Below are 18,623 nucleotides of genomic sequence, written 5' to 3'. Positions count from 1 at the left end.
ATATTTATATTTGTGTTCTTGTTTGCTGTCCATTGCTTTCCCTGAAAAATACAAGTTCCACGACAGCAAGAACCCAAGGTGAGTTTTGCTTTCAGTTGCTTGCTAAGGGCCTGGAACTGTGGCTGCCTCACAGCAGGTATTCAACAGATGTGTGTTGGATGGATACATGGTACCAGTATTCTAATTATGGGACCCTATGCAGGGACAGTGTTTCAGACACTTGATGGGATTTGAGGCACATGCAAAAGGCCCAGAATAAAATGCATCATACACAGTACTAGCCCAGGGGACAGATCTTCCGCTCTGGACACTCAGGCGCCCCTGGGGTTCCAATGCAGACCATCTCCATGAGCTACCAAGATGCAGTAGGCAACACACTGGACCAGGTGTGGGCCGATGCACTCTCTGAGCCACAGCTCAGAACTGGAGCTGGAGGAGACATCCAAGGTCCCTCTTTCCCATCTCCAACTCTTCAGCAAGCCTTGACTGCTGCCCGCGCTCCCCAGGAGAACCTACTGTTTGCAAGAATATTGAAAGTGGCATCCACCGTGGCCTCTCTGAGCTAAAAGTTAAGAAATTCTCCAAAGAGTCTTTAAGACGGTTCAGCCTCTCATCCAACGCTGAATTCCTTCTATAACATCTTAGACAGGCAGTCGTAAACGGCCTCAATGGTTGGCAAGTCTACCTATGATTAAACCAAAATCAGCCAGCTCATAACCTTTACTGCCAAACCTAGGTCGGCCGTGAGAGAACTGAGAGCAAGAGCAGCGATTCTCGCTTATGGTAACTCTTCGTACCAAACTGGTGATGGGTGCCTGGCACCCGGCGAACTATTTACTTCTGGAACGGGGAGTGGTCCATTTGCAGACATGTGAAATGCCAGCTCAGAAGGCACAAGACAGATGTCCAACCCCACATGGTAATAACACCAGGGTCAACAAGCTCTGACTTACCCGAAGACACACGCTTTCTCCAATTTTGTTCATACTAGTGACCGACTTGGTTTATGTTTCACTTTTAGACTTTTGATGGAGACCTTAATACAGGAGAGATTTCCTTTCTTTCTTCAATTGACTGTAGGGCAGCCAACAGCATCATCCCAAAGGTCAACGGCAACTCACCCCGAGCCCCAGGGTTGGGGAGACAATAGGGCAGGGTGGGGACTGTGGTGAGCTACGACCCATCCACCTAAAAGAGGTTTCCCCACTCCAGTCAATTGAAGTCATGTGGGAATGTGGGCACAGCGTTGACAGATCTTCTGATATTTTAATGGAAGCCAGAAATCTGCCTTCTTGTGTGAAATGTCCAGCTTTTCAAATGTTGGCTCTATTTTCTGTTTTAAATATTCTGCAGACCAAACAAAACGCATCTTGGCTGCCGGCTTGCAGTCTCCGTGCTGCATCGGACATTACCGCAGTGCCACCAGAGGGAACATGAAGAAATCCAGTGGGTGCCATGACGGAAGGCAAAGGTCAGAGGAGAAAAGGATGGCCAGAGGCCCAAGAATGTAAGCATAAGTACAGTCGGGACCACTCCTTCCACTCCAAGTGACACTGACTCTGTTCTAATCCTTCCTCTCAAGTCTGGTGCACCTCCCATGCTTGGCGGGAGCCTCCCAGATATTCAGTGCTAATTTTGTACAAGAGGCTATGAAAAAGGATGACCCTCCCTTGAACACCCTTACTTGAAAGAAAAGATAATCCTCCAGGCCTGTGGGAAAGAGCATATGGGAGGCAGAACTGTAGCGTGTCTTAAAAGTAGCAACCTTGCAGGAGGGTTGAAGAGAAGAGATGATACACATAAAGGGTGTATGTAGCACGGTGCCTGGAAACATGAGAAATTTCACAAATGGCACTGCAGTCCCACAGACAGAGTGGACGGGGCATATGTAGAAGTGCATCGTGATGCAGCTATGGGTCTGCAAGGAACCAGTCCACTCTCCACTTCCAGCAAATGTTGCTGACTTCAGTTTAGTAGCCTGTCTTTCTCACACCCCATTCCTACATCCCGAGGTGGTGCACAGCAGAGTACAGAATCGTCCCAAACAGGGATATCCAGTAAGGGATGGGCACATCCCCTACATTTGGGTTCTTGATCCAGCCATACCTGAAACTAGAACTCCCCAGAACTTTTCATTTCCTGAAGTCAATACTTTTTTTTTTTTTAACTTTAGTCAACCCCCAAATTTTGTTACTTACATCCAGAACAATCTCAACAACTATGTGGTCCCTTGGCCGGGTTTTTCTTTAACTCCAGCTTTGGGGTGGAGACGGGAGACTATGAATTCAGTATTGGGCATGTCAGGTCTTTATTTTTTTTTTTTAATTTATTTATTCATGAATGACACACAGAGAGAAGCAGAGACATAGAGGGAGAAGCAGGCTCCCCGTGGGGACCCTGATGCGGGACTCGATCCCAGAACCCCAGGATCACGCCTTAGGCCTAAGGCAGATTCTCAACCACTGAGCCACCCAGGCTTCCCCACATCAGGTCTTTAAAGCACTGAGAGCTCTTCCCACTCTTGCACCCCCACTGCCCCAACCTACTGACTCAACTTCCAATCTCCTGATGTGGCTTCCTTCAGGGCTCCCCCCTTTTTTCCTCTTTCATGTCTGTAGCCATTGGAAACTACCACCCCCGTCCCTGCAATGTGAGCAACACAAGAAGTTCTTTGCCATTCTAAACAGTGGCTGACAACCATTATGAAACCTGCAAACATTTCACCACTCCTAAATCAACCCCAGATGACAAAATAATAATCATCAGGAAACTAATGAAAACCCGAAGGAGGACAGATTTGGACCACGTTGTCATTACCCACGATGAGGGATGATCAGGAAAACGTCCTGAGAAAGACATAAAAATGAAGCAAGCTGATTGCTCCTTGGAAGAAGTCTCAGCCCCTGTTCCCATGAGATTCTGGTCCTACCAGAATCCTACATTTTCCTGGAAACAATTTTTAGCATCTCTTGGCATCCTTCTGGTCAGGGATTGGTGAAGAGAAAAGAGACAGCAAGATAAAGCCTTCACGCTTTTTCACTAAAAGGAGATTCCCAAGGTCAACGGCGGTGCTTGGGGACAGGAGTCACAGACTGGCAGCCTGTATGTGCATTCTGGTGGTTTCTCATGGTGTCTTAAAACTCGGGGCATTTCTCCTAAAATCCAGATTTCATTTTCAGTTGAAAGATCAGAATATCTGGCAATAGAGAGCCCACATTCCTCCCAGCTAATGACTCTGCCCATTTCATTAACTTCGTTACCTGTGTGGATACTTGGAGTTTGCAATTAGTGGTTTCAGACTTAGGTCTTGTGTATTTTTATTTTTAAAGATTTTATTTATTTATTTGAGAAAGAGACAGAGCATGAGAGAGAGCATGAGCGGTGGTGATGGGTGGGGGGAGCAGAGGGAGAGGGAGAAGCAGATTCCCCGCTGAGCAGAGAGCCCAGTGTGGGCTCAATCCCAGGACTCTGGGATCATGACCTGGCTGAAGGCAGGCGCTTCACCGACTGACCACTCAGGAGCCCCTGGGTCCTGTGTATTTCTTTTTTAAAAATCATTCAAAATGATACTAATTTTTATTTTGGGCTAGCCTGACTGACACAGAATGGCTGCTGGATTCTGAGCCAGGCCCCACCCGATGGGGTCCCTCCACCGTGACCTCATCTGCCCCCACCCCTCCCTCACCCGCCCAGCTCCCTTCTCAAGGCTTTGTGCTTGCCGTTTCTTCTCTCTAGAATGTTCTTCCACAGACAGCAGGGCTCTCTCACTCCTCCAGAGGCTGCCTGCTTAGTGAGGTCTCCCCACCCCAGGGGGCACCTTCTATCCACCTTCTCTTGATTTTTCCTCACAGACTTACCACCATCTGACATTCTGTGTACTTAAAGTATTTGGGTGTTTATTTTTGGTCTTTCTCCACTTAATCACAGCTCCGTGAGGGAGCAGACTTTGATTGTTTTCGTTTTCTACTGTATTCCTCATGTCCAGAGTAGTTCCTGGTACACAGCTGGTGCTCTCTACATATTTTGGAAGGAAGGAAGGAAGGAAGGAAGGAAGGAAGGAAGGAAGGAAGGAAGGAAGGGAGGGAGGGAGGGAGGGAGGAAGTTTTCCATATTCAAGAGTAAAGGGAGGTGGGGTGGAGGGTGAATAGGGTGGACGAGGAAAGCAAAAGGAGCCAAACCCAGAAAGTCTGCACACTTGGTCACTGAAGACCAAGGCAGATGCTTCTAGAGAAAAAGGGCCGGTCCACTGGAGAAGAAAGGGGGCCAGAAGAAAAACGAGTCCTGAAGTTAGGGCTTATGTTGGTGCTGGAGTTTGCAGGGATGGGGGTCTCTGCTCAGCTATGGGCAGTTTCTCATCCGTGCAGATTTTAACCCCGACGGCTCCGACTGCCAGGCTGCCCACGGGGGACTTGTCCTGGCAGCTTCTCACGCAGGGATGAGGAAAGCCAGTGTCTCCGGCTCCATCCTAAGTCCTCTGGTCAAACCTGGTCCACTTTCCAACCTGAGCCTCACGTCCCAGGCATCTCCCCCTTGGCTCCCATTCCAGACCACACCACAGTGCTTGTGCCCCACAGGGAGACACGATTTCTATGGGGACTTGCTCCTCAACAGGTAATAGAGAGCATCTAACCATCACGGGCTGTGCATCAGGTGCTCTTGTCTGCAGGTCAGAGCTGCTCACTCTTAGGATGTGGACTCGCTTCACAAATGAGGAAAACAAAAAAAACAAAAAAATCAAATGAGGAAAACAGACCAGGAGGGGTTATTATAAAGCCAAGGACACGAGGCTAGTGAGTAGTAGACTCTGGATTTGAATCTTGACGGTCGAGCTCAGGTGCATTATGCTGCACCTAAAGCCATAGAATACACCACACACACAGACACACACACACACACACACACACACACACAAAAGCCCTGAAAAAAAGGAAAAAATATAGCTAAGGCTAACACACTCTTTGCTTCCTTCCCTCTCATGCCGGTCTGGAATTAATTAATTGTCCAGTTAAGTGAAGGTCAAAGGCAGTTAAAGAGGCAGGGGGTGCAGGAGTTATAAAGACAACCTCTAGAACCATACTCCGGGCTCTGTTTCTTACACGCTGTGTGACCTTAAACCAGTCACTTAACCTCTTTGTGCCTTACTTTCCTCCTCTAAAGTGGAAATAATTATGGCCCTTCCCTCATAGAATTATTGTAAGGCATACATGAGTTGCTGCCTATACTCGTTCGGAACAGATCCCAGCATGGAGTAAGCATTCTGAGGTCATTTTTATTAACGTCATATTCATTCAAAGGCAAGTCATTCTTCTTTTGAAGATCTGCGACACAAGACTAAATGTGCCCAGACACTAAGGTGCCCTGAGACGACTTTAATGGCATCCTGGAGAGATCTCATTAGTTTCATCTTATTCCCCCTGAGAATGGAGTGCAGAACTGTAATTCCAACTAGTGGAAGGTTCTGTGACTTGGGGCACGTCACACCTCCAGGCTGGTGTTTCTTAAGTTTCACTCATGAAGTCGGCCTGCTTTTTGTGCCATGTACGCTACTAATTACCTGATGGACTTGATCATTCTTAAACCATTTTTATCTTAAGCAGTAAAAAGTTGCAAAAACCATTCGTTTTAAGATGCTCGTTACATCTTTCCCAAAAGCATACTTAATACAGACAGAACTCCAAAGAAAGAACAACGCTTGTGCACGTTTTAAGTTCACGTGGAAAGGGTACACAACACCCCATTACAAGGAAGCCTGCCCTTTGGAGGATTATAGATTCTTCCCAAATGTGCAAAATCCCAAGTAGCTACTGAAGAACAGTCAAGAATATTCCCAGGGGCGAGCCACCTTCACTTTTGCTTCTTTTTAGAATACTTTGGGGGGGGGGTGCAAATCCATAATATCTAAGAGCGCTGCTCTCAGAACTACAGAATGTGTCCCACCCATCGCTGACCGAAGCTGTCTAACAAACCCGATGTGGACAGCACGTGCCCCAGGATCAAGTGAAGAGACTGAGGCTCAGAGGACCTGAGATGCCTGCCCTACGTCACACACCAGGTGGGTGGCAGGGTGGGAAGTCCATCCCACACCCTCTTCTGCAGCCTCCCACCCTCTGATAACCTGACTCTTGGCCCCACATCTGAGCCAAGGGCCTGGTTTGGTCTGCGGACGAGGTGATGCCCCCCACCCCGGTTGGCAGAAACTGCAGGGGTTCTCAAAAAATGTCCCCTAGCGAAGAACATCACAGCCCTCTGCCACTGCCTTTTTTATTGGTTGTTCAAGAAAAAATCCATCCATTCTCAATGGCAAGGCGGATAAAAGGCCACACAGATGCAGGCTTGGTGAGGGTGAAGGATGTCACTGAAATGTAGAAAGAGGACACAAATCACAGGTCAGTCAGGGAGAAGTGTCTGGATCGTCTGTCCACTCGCGCCAGCAGGGCTGCAGGGCACGGGGTGGAACCGGTCTGCGCTTTGGGATGGAATCTCGCTGAGCAGCCACTGGAGCAGTGCAAGGCTCAGTTTCCCTACTTGCTAAATGGACCTTTGTACGTCATGGGATTTTGTTTTGAGAGGACTAAACAAGCTTTGTGAAAGTGTCTGACACATCAAAACTCCCGCAGGAGACTTTTAAAGCCACTTCTTCCCTTCCCATTCCCCTCCCTGCACACTGAGAGCGTTTTCACTTGCAACTCTCAGATGAAGGCAGGCATACCTGTACGCGCGAATTCCTCAAAGTCACAAAAGTCTGGGGCAGTTTCATTGACCAGATGATAGCACCAAGGCTAAACATCAACAGGGGTACCTGAGTCTTCCAAGCACTCACCACGCCCCGACGTAGGAGCTATTTTATCTCCGTTCAGCAAACAGGGAAGCGGAGGCATAGCTCAGATGTGAACCCTGGCAGCAGGGCTTCCGAGCCCCAGCTGTCGGCAACACACCACCGTCCATACAGTCTGGTGAAGAGCAGCATTTAGACGACCTCAGCTTGTCAAGCATATCAGATCTGGAACATTCTGAGCGGGTACCATGCAAAGGTGGGGTTAGGAGGGGGCCACACGTCTTTGGCAGGATAAAGTAGCAGAAGAAAAAAATGAGAAATCTTTTGTTTTTCTTTTTCGATTCATTAAGGTTTGTTGGGGTGAGCAAGAACCTCATTTTTTTTCTTCCCATGACTTCCCTTTTATTTTAACGGGGAAACGAGTATTTCAAAGACTGCTCAATAGCAGCGTTGAAGTCTCAAGTTCAATCACAATGTCCCCATTGTGACTGGGGGACTCCTTGGCCTTTAAGCTTGGGTTATAAAAATTTGGTCTGAGCCCAAAGTCTGGCTTTAATAGAATATTTTAATTTTGTTTAATGAATATTATTTTAAATCTGTTTGGCAGTTTTAAAATGTGTTCTTTTATTTTCAAATTAAAATTTACTAATGTTCAGTGCTTTCCTGGGGGTGAAGGTGCAGCAAAGAGGTAGGAGTGATAATAACACAAGCTACCATTTATTGAGTGCTTACTATGTGCCAAACACCCTGCTCCGAGCTTTATGGGTGCCACCTCTTTTAGCCTTCACCACCACCCAGGGAACAGAGACCACTGCCTCCATGGTCTGGGAAGCCGAGAGAGTCAGCCCCCACCTGAGATGGCACAGTTAGTGAGTTGGGGGTGGGTGGGTTCAGGTTTGTCAGAACTTAGGATCTGTGCTCTTAACCACTGCCCTACAGTTTCTTGATATTGAAAAAGGACCCAATTCACCAATAACTTAAAGGGACATCGACAACCCAATCTGTGACTCCCTATAATCTCAAGGGCAAAAAGAGCTGGCTTGAGCCTAAGAGCTACCCTATTGGGTATTCCATATAGGCAGGCACTGCAGCAAAGCAAAGTGTTTTATACGTCCTGTCTCATTTAAATTCTCACAATGGCCCTTTGGAGCATTTATAAGTGTTGTTATTATAGCATCTCCATTTTCTAGAGAGGAAACTGAAACCCAGTTTTGTGCAGCTTATAAATAATAATAATGATAATAGTAATAAATAACATAGCCACCAACTCTAATTCATACTGTTTGCCGTGCACTATTGCAAACACTTTATATGTAGTCACTCCATCTCCACAACTCTTTGGGGGAAGGCACACAGTTATCCACTCTGTTTTACAGATGAAGAAACCGAGGCACAGGGAAATTTGGTAACTTGCCCAAAGTTAAATAGTTGGTTTATGCAGAGCAGGGATTTGAATCCAAACAGCCCGGCTCCTGGGTTCATGCTCTTAATCTGTAGGCTATACGTCAGAGTCAAGGCTTAAATTCAGGAAGCCTGATTCCTACCTCCCCACACCACCACCACTTGTTCCCCACCACCTCTTGACCAAAGCAGAAGGAAGGTCACACTCCCCAACATAGTTCTAGGCACAAAAGCCAGTATACTGCTTGTTGAATTAGGCAGGCCTGCTTTGAAGTAAGAGTCTACAAAGTTGGGTCTTTTTCTCCAACCTGCTGCTTGAATAGCGGGAAGCTCAAGAAGTCATATCACTGCCCTCTAGATCCTCAAAGGTGAAGAAGAGGCAGTCCCATATTGGTGGAGACGCATTGGGATCCTGCTATCAGAGGTGCCAGATCGGGTCCTTTTTGCCTCTGGATCTCCAGTAATCAGCCCAGCGCCTAAAACACTGCTCAGTAAATACTGCCGAATAAATGCATGAAAAAATGAATGCATTTGTAACTTTCCCCCAGCACCATGCAATGTATCAGGCACATAGGAGGCACTCAATAAATCACAAATCAGGGAGATGGTCTATGCCATGTCCTGTCCCAAGAGCATGTCTTTCCTTGTCAACAAAATTTGTCTTGTCATATTGCAATAGCTCAAGGGTCAGGAAACTTATTCTATAAAGGGCCATGCGGTCTTACAGTAACTACTCAACTCTGCTACTTTAGCCCAGAAGCAGCCATAGGCAATTCCTTAGGCCCGCTACCTGCAGAGATGTGGCCACCATTTCAATAGATTCCAACACTAAACTTTCTTTGATTTCTACAAACAAGGACAGGCTCCAGATTCTCTGAGAATCAGCAGATGTCTCTTATTTCTGGATCCAACTTTTTATGTGACCATCAGCTAAAATCCCCCAAGCAAAACAAGTGGAGATTAACTTTGAAATCTGGCTCTCCGGGCCAGACTTGTAGAGGAAAGGTAGTTTTTATTACACCAGGGGGGCCTGGATATCCGAGTGGTTAAGAATCGAAACTGGGTCAATCCTGGCTCCAACATGAGCCATGTAGCCCTGGGCAAGTTACTTCACCTCCCTGAGATTCAATTTTTGCATCTTTAAAATATGCAAAACAATAGCACACTCCATCTAAGGCTGTTTGGAGATGGAAATGTGTTTGCTTAGCGTGGTGCCTAGCACATAGTAAGTGTTCAATAAAAATGGGCCACTTGTTATGACCCCAAAAGTCTTACGTTTTCTTAAAAACAAACAAACAAACAAGAACTAATTTGCTAAAAATGAATAAAGAAAGGACAGACAAGATGCAGGAAAAGACATTTCTAAAATCAGGTTCCTAAAGACACCCCAGCAAGGCATTCCAGGGATCCCAAAGTGTCAGAAAATTCTCCCTTCTAGATCAAACCACTAGTGTGCCCTCCAATTTCTCTTCCCCCTCCCCCCAAAGCCTGCTTCTATGTCCTTTTATCACTCTGCCTTTCTTGTGGGCGCCAAAGCAACGCAGAAGACATTTGGAGCCTTGCAGACATTTGCTGAGTTTAAGACATTCTTTCTCCCCTCCTTCTCTGCACGTCCCCCTCCTTCTCTGCCCATCCCAACATTAACGTCTCCAGGGAGCATGGTATCTGTAGCAAGCGGACAGCACCAGAGAGCTCTGGCCCGTGGCAGACCAGAAGTGAATAATCTCCTCGGCTCCATTCTTCTCCACAGCCGGATGGGGCCAAGACTCTGTTTACAACACAAGCGGCAAGTCACAACTTGTCATGCCACATGACACCATCCCAGCCGCGAGTCACCACTTCCCTCTACTGTACCAGTCACACAAAAGGCCAGAGGTACAGGAATCTGATTCCTGTGCTCCTTCCCTATCCACCACCTTCCCAACTGAGAAGGACATGCATACCTTTGCTGGAGAGACAAATGTTTCTAGAAAACCCTGAAACAGAAGTCCCCATACCTACAAATGATACATACCCACAAAAGAAAACACTCTCTTTGCATTGACATCCTTTCTGTCTCTCTTTTTTTCTTTTTAGATTTTGTTTATTTATTTATTTATTTTTTGAGAGAGAGAGAGAGCGCACAGACGAGTCTGCTTCTCCCTCTCTGCTGAGCAGGAAGCCTGACGCAGGGCCTGATCCCAGGACTCCAAGATCCTGGCCAAAGATGAAGGGAGACGCTGAACCCACTGATGCACCCAGGAGCCCCCTTCCTATCTCTTCTGAAAGGAGGCTTCCTCCCTACATGGGGTTTCTATCAGCACTGAGGCTGGTACCAAACTCGGGGATACACTAGATCCCCTCTGTCTCAGTGCCTTTCAGGGAGCTGCCCATCAACAAAGACCTAAAGGTGTGTACTCACACGGCGCACCCCACATGCTAAAAAACACATCTGTGTTTGTAGGAACAAGAAAGAAATTGCTTTGGAGACAACTAATACCTTAACCTCGAAGTGACTATAGGAAGGGGATGGGAGGTGAAGGAATTGACCAGAAGGAACAAAAGACATTTCGACCTCTGCTGCTCCGGCTGCAGCAGATCCAAACACCAGGAATGAGACTTCTGCCTCCGAGTAAGGGGCAGCCCTGGAACCTGCTTTTTCTGCGGGGCTGGGAGAGGGGAGGGTTCCGAGGGGGATGGGAATTCCAGCCTCCACACCTCACTTGACCCCAAGAGCGTCTTCATTCATCCTCAGAGCCCTAATCAAATTGAGATCTTTCAGCCGTGGGCTCTGCAGCCCCCATTTCTGTGTCCACTTCAACCAAACACATCTACCAGCAGGAATGTAGAGTTGGCCGAGGTAAGGAGAACTGGTGGTTTTCGCTCTGTTTTGGTGACCTTCATAGGGCTTATTTATGCACTTTAAGCTCATGACCTAATACATGTTGGTTTGGCTTCTCTTGTCATAATAGCAGCCTGTAAAAAGCTTTTGAGAATTCCCCATGTTTTCTTATTTTGGGTCAAGAAAATAAAATCGATATCTAAGTAACCTAAAAAAAAAAAAAAATGGCCCGTACAATCTAAAAATTTGGCACGTTTCCCCTAGGACTAAAGCTATCTTAAAGCCTCAAAGAGCATCAAAGTGAAGACTGGCCATTGTCATTTTTTAAGGTGAGCTATTTGGTCACAGCCTATGTGAGAATTAGCTAAGAGGGACTTTTTGACATAAGTCAAACAATGACATTTAAAACTCACGCTAAAGCAATTACCGTGGATTTTTCCGTGTTTTTCCCATTTCTTAAACAGAAGTGTATATGTTTTCAGCATAGTTTCTTGCTGTGATTTTCTTTCTTGGCAAAGCCACATCTTACCATGAAACCCCAAGTATGCACGCTACAGAACAATAATGGTTGAAACAGACCCGGCTGTCTCTGGCATGATTTTTCTTTACGAAATTAAAATGTCTTTTGGCTAATACGCTGTACGTTTCAGTTATGAAAGGCCATTCTTGGGAGATGAATAGAAAAGAAAGGGGAACTGACAGAGTCAGCTGAGGCGAGACACAAGTGAGTTGCTATATTCATACAGTAGTCAGGCCCTCCAGTTCCTCATTCTTTGGGGGGGGAAAATGTCGATTTTTATCTCTACTCCTCTCGTTACATTCACAGGGAGTCGCCAATTCTCTTCGGAATGACTCTGAGTAGGTAGGGACAGATCCGTGACGTCTGGGAACGTGCAGATTTTAAAAATCTAACTCTACTAGATACTCACAAGGGAAAAGAGTGGGGGGAAAATCCAGTGCCAAGGAAAATCAGCACATGTTACTGATCCAACGCTCTTGATGCAAAACGACAAAAAAGTTCTACCTTCTTTTAAACACTCTGTTCATCTCGGAATCTGCCTAAATTAGCCATCTCATGGCAAAGAAAGTGGACCATGTGCACAGTCTCAAAACTGGTCAGATGTAAACCTGTCTCCCTCGCCTATCTACTCATCTGAGTTCCTGTTTTCAATTTCTGGATACGTCGCAACGCGGAGGCAGACGCTACAAAAAAAAAGCACTAGCAGGCACATCTTTGCCCTAAACCAGGATCCTCAAAGGGCAATGACAACAGCAAGGAGGCCCCGCTTTCTAGGGACCCCGGATTGTGTGCAGAGCCCCTCTCATCCATCCTGCCAGGCTCTGTCCCAGAGTGGGGGCCCTCTCAGCCTCCCCCCTGACACTCTGCCTGCCGGTCCCAGATTCAGGCAACTGACGTCCTCATTAACCTTCAAAGTGGCAGAGATAAATCATTCCAGTTACCTGACTCTTGGGACCACCTGTTCCAAATTATTTTTCGCTCTCCAAATGTTTATAATCTGACCCCCAAACAACAACCCACTATAGTGATCCAGCACCTTCCGGTAAACTCGATTTGGACCGTCTACCAGAACATTTTAGGGCCTTGCCACTGCCCGTAAACTTACTGACTCTTTTTAGGAACTGAAATGTGTAGCATTATAGTATCAAAGAACAAATTGAATTAGGCCTTGTAAATAAACATTTTCCTTTACGGAACCGTATACAACGTGCTGAATATCATGACTCAGGAAGGCTCATATTTGTGTTTTCTCCATAATTGATACGATTTTTCTTCTGTTTAAAACAACAATAACAACAAGAAAAACATCAGGGAAAATTCAGAAAATAATTGAGTTCCGTGCATTTCGGACCAGCCTAATTTGGCATCTCTTTCCAAGGGAAAGGGGAGCAGGAATGTTCTCTGGGCCAAGGTTTTCATAGCACATGGGTAAGGCACCGTCCGCAGAGGTCTGAAGGCCTCGGTTCTGCTTTCCCTGGCTCTGCAGCCTCTCGTGAGTCATCTGATTTGAGACTCAGTTCTCTGGTTAACAAAGTTGAGCTATGATAATAATAATTAATGCTACTAATACTAATACCACTACTAATAATAGAATTTAGGGCTGGCACACAAGTGTTCAATACGTAGCAGGCATTTTCATCTCATTACTACTAAACACAAGGATGGAATTTGCAAATGCAGAGAAAGGGCAAAGACACCAGCAGGAGAAGAGTGAGGGAAAAAAAAAGAAGAAGAAGAAAAAGCAGCAAAACTAAATTGAAAAGCTTGTGGCTTCTTTGGTTCTCTATCCCCTGAATATACCTGGAAGGTACTTCGTACCCTGAAATCGATTTTAAATCACATGCCATGAAGAACAAGTTCCGGCCCCCTCCGACTCATTTACAGAGACAAGTGGGTCTGAGCCAGTCACTTCAAGTATTTGCCACCTGACGGAGGGTGTTTATCCTCGGATTAGAAGAGGTGTTAGTTAGTCAAACACCATTAGGCCAGTTAAGATCTTCAAATAGCGCAAATGAAGCATTGTCTCAAGCAAATTCTCTGCTAATCGTTTCCCTACTAGAATCGTCTTTGGGTTGTGTACATTTGGGGCTGTCCAAACTGCCACCAACAATAGGGGATGTAGGGAATGGGCCATTCAGGAAGCTGTTAGGATTTGGAGGGTGGGGGTGAGAGAGGAAGGTGGGGAGGAAGAGGGGCGCTGTGGGAAGTGTGCATGAGTGTGTGTGTGTGTGTGTGTGTGTGTGTGTGTCTTCTGTCAACAGGCTGTGTTTTCTCAACTCTGGGGTTAATTCTCTATAGAGATTCCTTTTTGAGCAGAGTCCACCAACTCCTTTTTGAGAGCAGCTAGCTAGAAAAAAAAATTCCTTCCACCAACAAAACCCAGTCTTGGCAAGAGTCAGAAGGTTCAGCCTTTGGAGGTAACTGAATAACCAGCCACCTCACCCCCATAAGCCCCACAGATACAGAGAACACATTGGTGGGCAGATTCCCCCCTCAATAAAAAATCTTTTGGGGACGGAGGTTCTCCTGTCCCCCAAGCAGTGCCTAGGAGGCCAGACAGCCTAGCACTTTATCTGTGCCTAGGTGAGAAGCAGATGAGTTTTTACCCTGCCACATGAGAGAAAGCCTTCTCCCCCAGCCTGCACACATGCACACGCGTACACACACGTACACCCCCCCCCACACACACACACCTCAGACCTGTGGCCACTGCCTCATACTTGTGCTGTTAACTTCTTGCAAAAGCATTTTTATAGTAAGGAGGCCTGCCCAGCAAAGACAAAACCCTACCTGGAGACAACATCCACCCATGCCTTATAGAAGGGAACATGCTGTTGGAGGTGTGCGTGGATATTTAGGGACCGGCAAAGGTCTGAACAAGATATTTCTACTCCCTTCATTTTCTGCTGACAGCTATGGGCTCTCTCTCTCTTTCTCTCTCTCTCTCTCTCTCTCCGAGAGAGAGGCATCTGTCATGAGCTGCTGGGAACCCCGCTTATGCACCATAACGGCCTGCGATTTTATTATACAAGGAGTTTATTGCTGGCCTAATTAGTTTCAAACTGGGCATTCCAGCTGAGGACACCTAAAAAACATCTGGTGGAAGAAGCGAGAACGGGTCCTCGTTCGGAGCCGGTTACGGTTGGATTTCTGCATAACTCTGGTCTCCCGCGCCCGAACACAAGTTATCTTTGGAAAAGCAACTGAAAAAATAAGGAAATGTTTCTTCTTTGTGGGAAGGGAGTCATCTTGTCATGGGGGAACGCAAAACGTCTTAAAGTGGACGCTCTTGGACCGTATATACCTTTTCACAAACTGCTGGGGTCCTCCTTATCTGGCTTCACCCAATTCAAAATGTACTTAGCTCCACCATAGAGAGTTGTTTTTTTTTGTTTTGTTTTGTTTTTTGTTTGTTTTTTTTCTGAGGACTCCTTCCTTATTCCAACAGCAGCTAGCATTTTATCAATTTATCCGTCTGGAACGAGGCTTGCAATCTTGTACGTGCAATTTAAAGCAGAAGTAAGACCACATATTTGAAACAGCATGTCTTGGGTGTTTTTGCCAAATGGTAATCCTATAACAAGTCAACAAATCATAGCTCTTTATGATGTGTTTAATACAACACAAAAGGCATGAAAAGAAGACTTTAGAACTTAAGTGATGAAAGCATCTGGTTTTTAAAAAATCCCAAAGAATCGGAATAACATCTTTTTATTTTATTTTATTTCCTGTAGCCATTTAACATTAGGAAAGAGACTGATCCGTTCATAGAGTATTCTCTTACGCACACAGCCAGTACGCGAGGTGAGCTGCTTCCAAGGCAGAGGAAAAATGCCAATTCCTTTAAGATAAAACAGTTAATAATACTGCGAAGCTAAACATCACAAGAGAAGAACGGCCAGACTACCAAGGACGTGTGGGACCCACGATCGGCTTTTACAAAGTTGAGGCCCTTTCGGATCTAGTCGCATTGGTCCAAAGTGCCAAACAGTAGAGTTTCCTCCAAGGACAAGGAGATTTTTTTTTCCCCCTTACAAACACGACTTTATGTTTAGTCAAAAGCAAGATTCAAACCATCACCGTTTATGACATACATCTTTTATTATGTTAGTCTCAGGATGTCTAAAGGCAAGGAAGTATAATGTTTAAGGGGTTCAAAGACGGGGAGAGAAAGAGTGGAAAAGGCGAACCTTTCTTGGGTAGAGCTGCCTGGAAGATTTTTCACCAAGATTATTTTTAAAAGGAGGTCTCCCTGCCCTGCCTCCCCCCACCCCCAGCGCCCCACAAGGCCCAGAGGCTGGAAATGTGGCTACTGGTTCAGCCGTCCTACTCTGGGAGTAGAAATGGCACTGGGGCAAGAAAGGGCTCATGAAAGGGCTCAAGATTTGGTTTTGAAATACAGCAATCATCCGCCGGTTATAATTTCCTTTGGAAGGGAGCTCCGTAACTCAAACATAATTCAGCACTCAAATCCTTACTCGGTGTTTGTAAATCATCCTGCCTCCCGGCTCTGCCCTCGCTCAACAACCGGCCCCCGAGGTTCACTCGCTTCGCTGTACCTGGTCACGAAAAGGTACCCTCCCCACCGGGGGCTGATTTATCCCTCCACGTTACAAATATCTAAAAGAAAAGTCATTAAAGATCACGTAGCGTTTCGGGGAGCAAGGGGGGACGGAAGGAAGCGGGATCCATAAAGATGCAGCTCAGGCTCGCTTTGCAAAAAAAAAAAAAAAAAAAAAGCACTCAGCCCGCAGCGTGCACGCCGGGCGCGCTCGGGAGCAGCGGGGTTCCCGGCCGGAGCGCTTCGCCTCCAGCCCCTGAGAAATGCGCTCCGAGGACCGCGCGATGCGAGTCCTTTCAGGGCCAGGCTCTCCGAGGATCCCCGGCGCGGCCGGACTCTATTTGGGGGCAGGAAATAAATCTGCGGGGCTGAGGCCAGCACGGCCGCTGAAGCTCCAGCCTGCACGGCTAGCAGGCAAGTCCTCTCTCCACTTTCTCCCATTACAGCAAAACCCGAGGCTCCGTCTCCACGGTCTTCGGAAGCAAAGTTTTTTTTTTTTTTTTTTTTCCCCCAGGTTGCAAAAACTCAGGCTTCAGCCAGCGCCGGGACGTCCGCCCCGGTGCAAAGCCCCCCACCCCCCACCCCGAGCCGGCCCCGCGCAGGGTGGGCGAGCCCTTCCCGCCCCGTCCCGGGGGCTCCACGGACGGCGCCCGTGGGCGTGCGGGGGGCTCCCGGCGCCTCCTCGGTTCGGACCCGGGGGGTGCCGGGGCAGGGAGGGGAAAGCGGGGGACACCCCTGGTCGCCGACCACCCGGGTCCGGAAAGGAGCCAAACGCAACCCACCGCGTCTACACCGACCCGCGCGCATGCACTTGTCCCGCGCGCCCGAGTGCAAACTTGAGTCGCTGCCCGCCCCCGCCCCCCACTCCGAGCGCCCGAGGAAACTGAGGCCCGGAGCCCGGCTTTGCCGGGACGGCACGCGCCCGCGGTGCCCGTGCGCCCCCGCCCCTCCCCGAGCGCCCCGACAGCTGCGGAGGCGCCAGCCCAGGGGTCCGCGTGGGCCGGCGCAGGCGGGGAGCCCGGCGGGAGGTACTCACCGCGCGCGGTGGAGAGGGCGCCCCGGCGCGGGCGGGCGCGGGTCCGACGCGGCCGGGCTGACTGCGCGGGCACCGAGCTGCTCTGCCGCCGCGCCGCTGCCTCCGCCTCCGCCTCCTGGGCTGCGGCGGCCGCTGCCTGCGCGGGGAGGACCGGCCCCTTCCCCTCCCCGGGCCGGGCCCTCCCTCTGCCCCCGCCCGGTCCCCGCGCCGCTGCGTGGGCGCGTGGGGGCGCCGAGGCGCGGCGCTGGGCTCCGCGGGCGCACACGCCTCCCCCCCTCCGGCTGGACGCGCGTGGCGCGGGGACCCGGCCCTGCCGCCGCCGCCGCGCTGCTCTCCGCGCCTGCAGCCCAGCCCAGCGCGCCCGCTCCTGCCGCCCGTCCGGGGGCGCGAGGGCGCAGCCTCCTCCCCACCCTCCCGCACCCCCACCTCCTCCCTCCGCAACCCGGGCGCGGCCCCTGAGAAAAGCACCTCGACAATTACACCGGCATCCACGCACCCATCCACTCATCCATCCACCCACCCACCCACCCACCCATCCACGCACCCATCCACTCATCCATCCATCCACCCACCCACCCACCCATCCACCCACTCAGTCATTCATCCATCCACCCACCCATCCATCCATCCACCCACCCACCCAGCCACCCAGCCAGCCAGCCAGCCACCCACCCACCCACCCACTCACCCATCCATCCATCCACCCATTCACCCACCCATCCAGCCAGCCCGCACTGAGCATCTACTGTGTCGGGTACTGTCCCTGGGAGATTCGACTCGAACAAGCCACAGAGTCGTTGTCTGGGCTCGGGAACTACCTGCACATGGGGAGGGAGACCATAAACAAACAAGTGGAAACGCAAGGTAATTTCAGAAAGTTAGAATTATCATCGAGGGGGAAAATTATGTGCCGGGGGCGCAGGGCCGGTAATCTTGGAAGAATCTGGAAGGACTTCTCGGAGGAGGTGACAGCTGAATTATAAGAAAGGCCACTGCTGGTAATATCTGAGGGAGGAGAGTTCAGGGATCATCCACCTACGTTTCACCCACTTTACAGATAGGGAAACTGAGGTCCCAAGAACGAAACTGGCTTACCTAAAATCAGTGGCACATGCCCCACCCCACACACCCTCAAACTGAGGGACCTCCCTTCATCCTCTTCTGGTCACTTCTTTCAATCCTCCCCACGATAAACTGGAACAGAGTTGAGGCAGTTTTGTTCTTTTTTTTTTTTTTTTCTCCCTGACGACCACTTCATTGTGGATGCTGCAGTCCAAAATCAATACCAACCACTGCCATTCGTTAAGCTCAGTAAAAATAAAAAATAAAAAATAAAAAATAAACCGGGTCCCCAGATAAAGTTGAATTTTAGAGAAGCAAGAAATAAGTTTTAGCATGATGTCTTATGCAAAAGCTGATAATACTTATATTAAAAGTTATTGGGACGCCTGGGTGGTTCAACGGTTGAACGGCTGCCTTGGGCTCAGTCCGTGATCCCAGTCCCCGGAT

At 48.6% G+C, this 18,623-nt stretch overlaps 1 protein-coding gene across 2 annotated transcripts in view; it reads right to left on the bottom strand.

Moving 5' to 3' along the window:
- Positions 1 to 17,215, bottom strand: part of EYA2 (EYA transcriptional coactivator and phosphatase 2) — a 261,463-nt gene extending 244,248 nt beyond the window's left edge. For both annotated transcript variants that reach the window (XM_077873457.1, XM_077873456.1), the window contains exon 1: positions 17,115 to 17,215. The gene's annotated coding sequence lies outside the window, so the exon portion shown is untranslated. The remainder of the gene's footprint in view (positions 1 to 17,114) is intronic.
- Positions 17,216 to 18,623: the final 1,408 nt, after the last annotated feature.

Source organism: Canis aureus, chromosome 26, assembly GCF_053574225.1.
Source record: "Canis aureus isolate CA01 chromosome 26, VMU_Caureus_v.1.0, whole genome shotgun sequence".
Taxonomy (NCBI): domain Eukaryota; kingdom Metazoa; phylum Chordata; class Mammalia; order Carnivora; family Canidae; genus Canis; species Canis aureus.
This window is presented reverse-complemented; position numbering and strand designations above follow the sequence as displayed.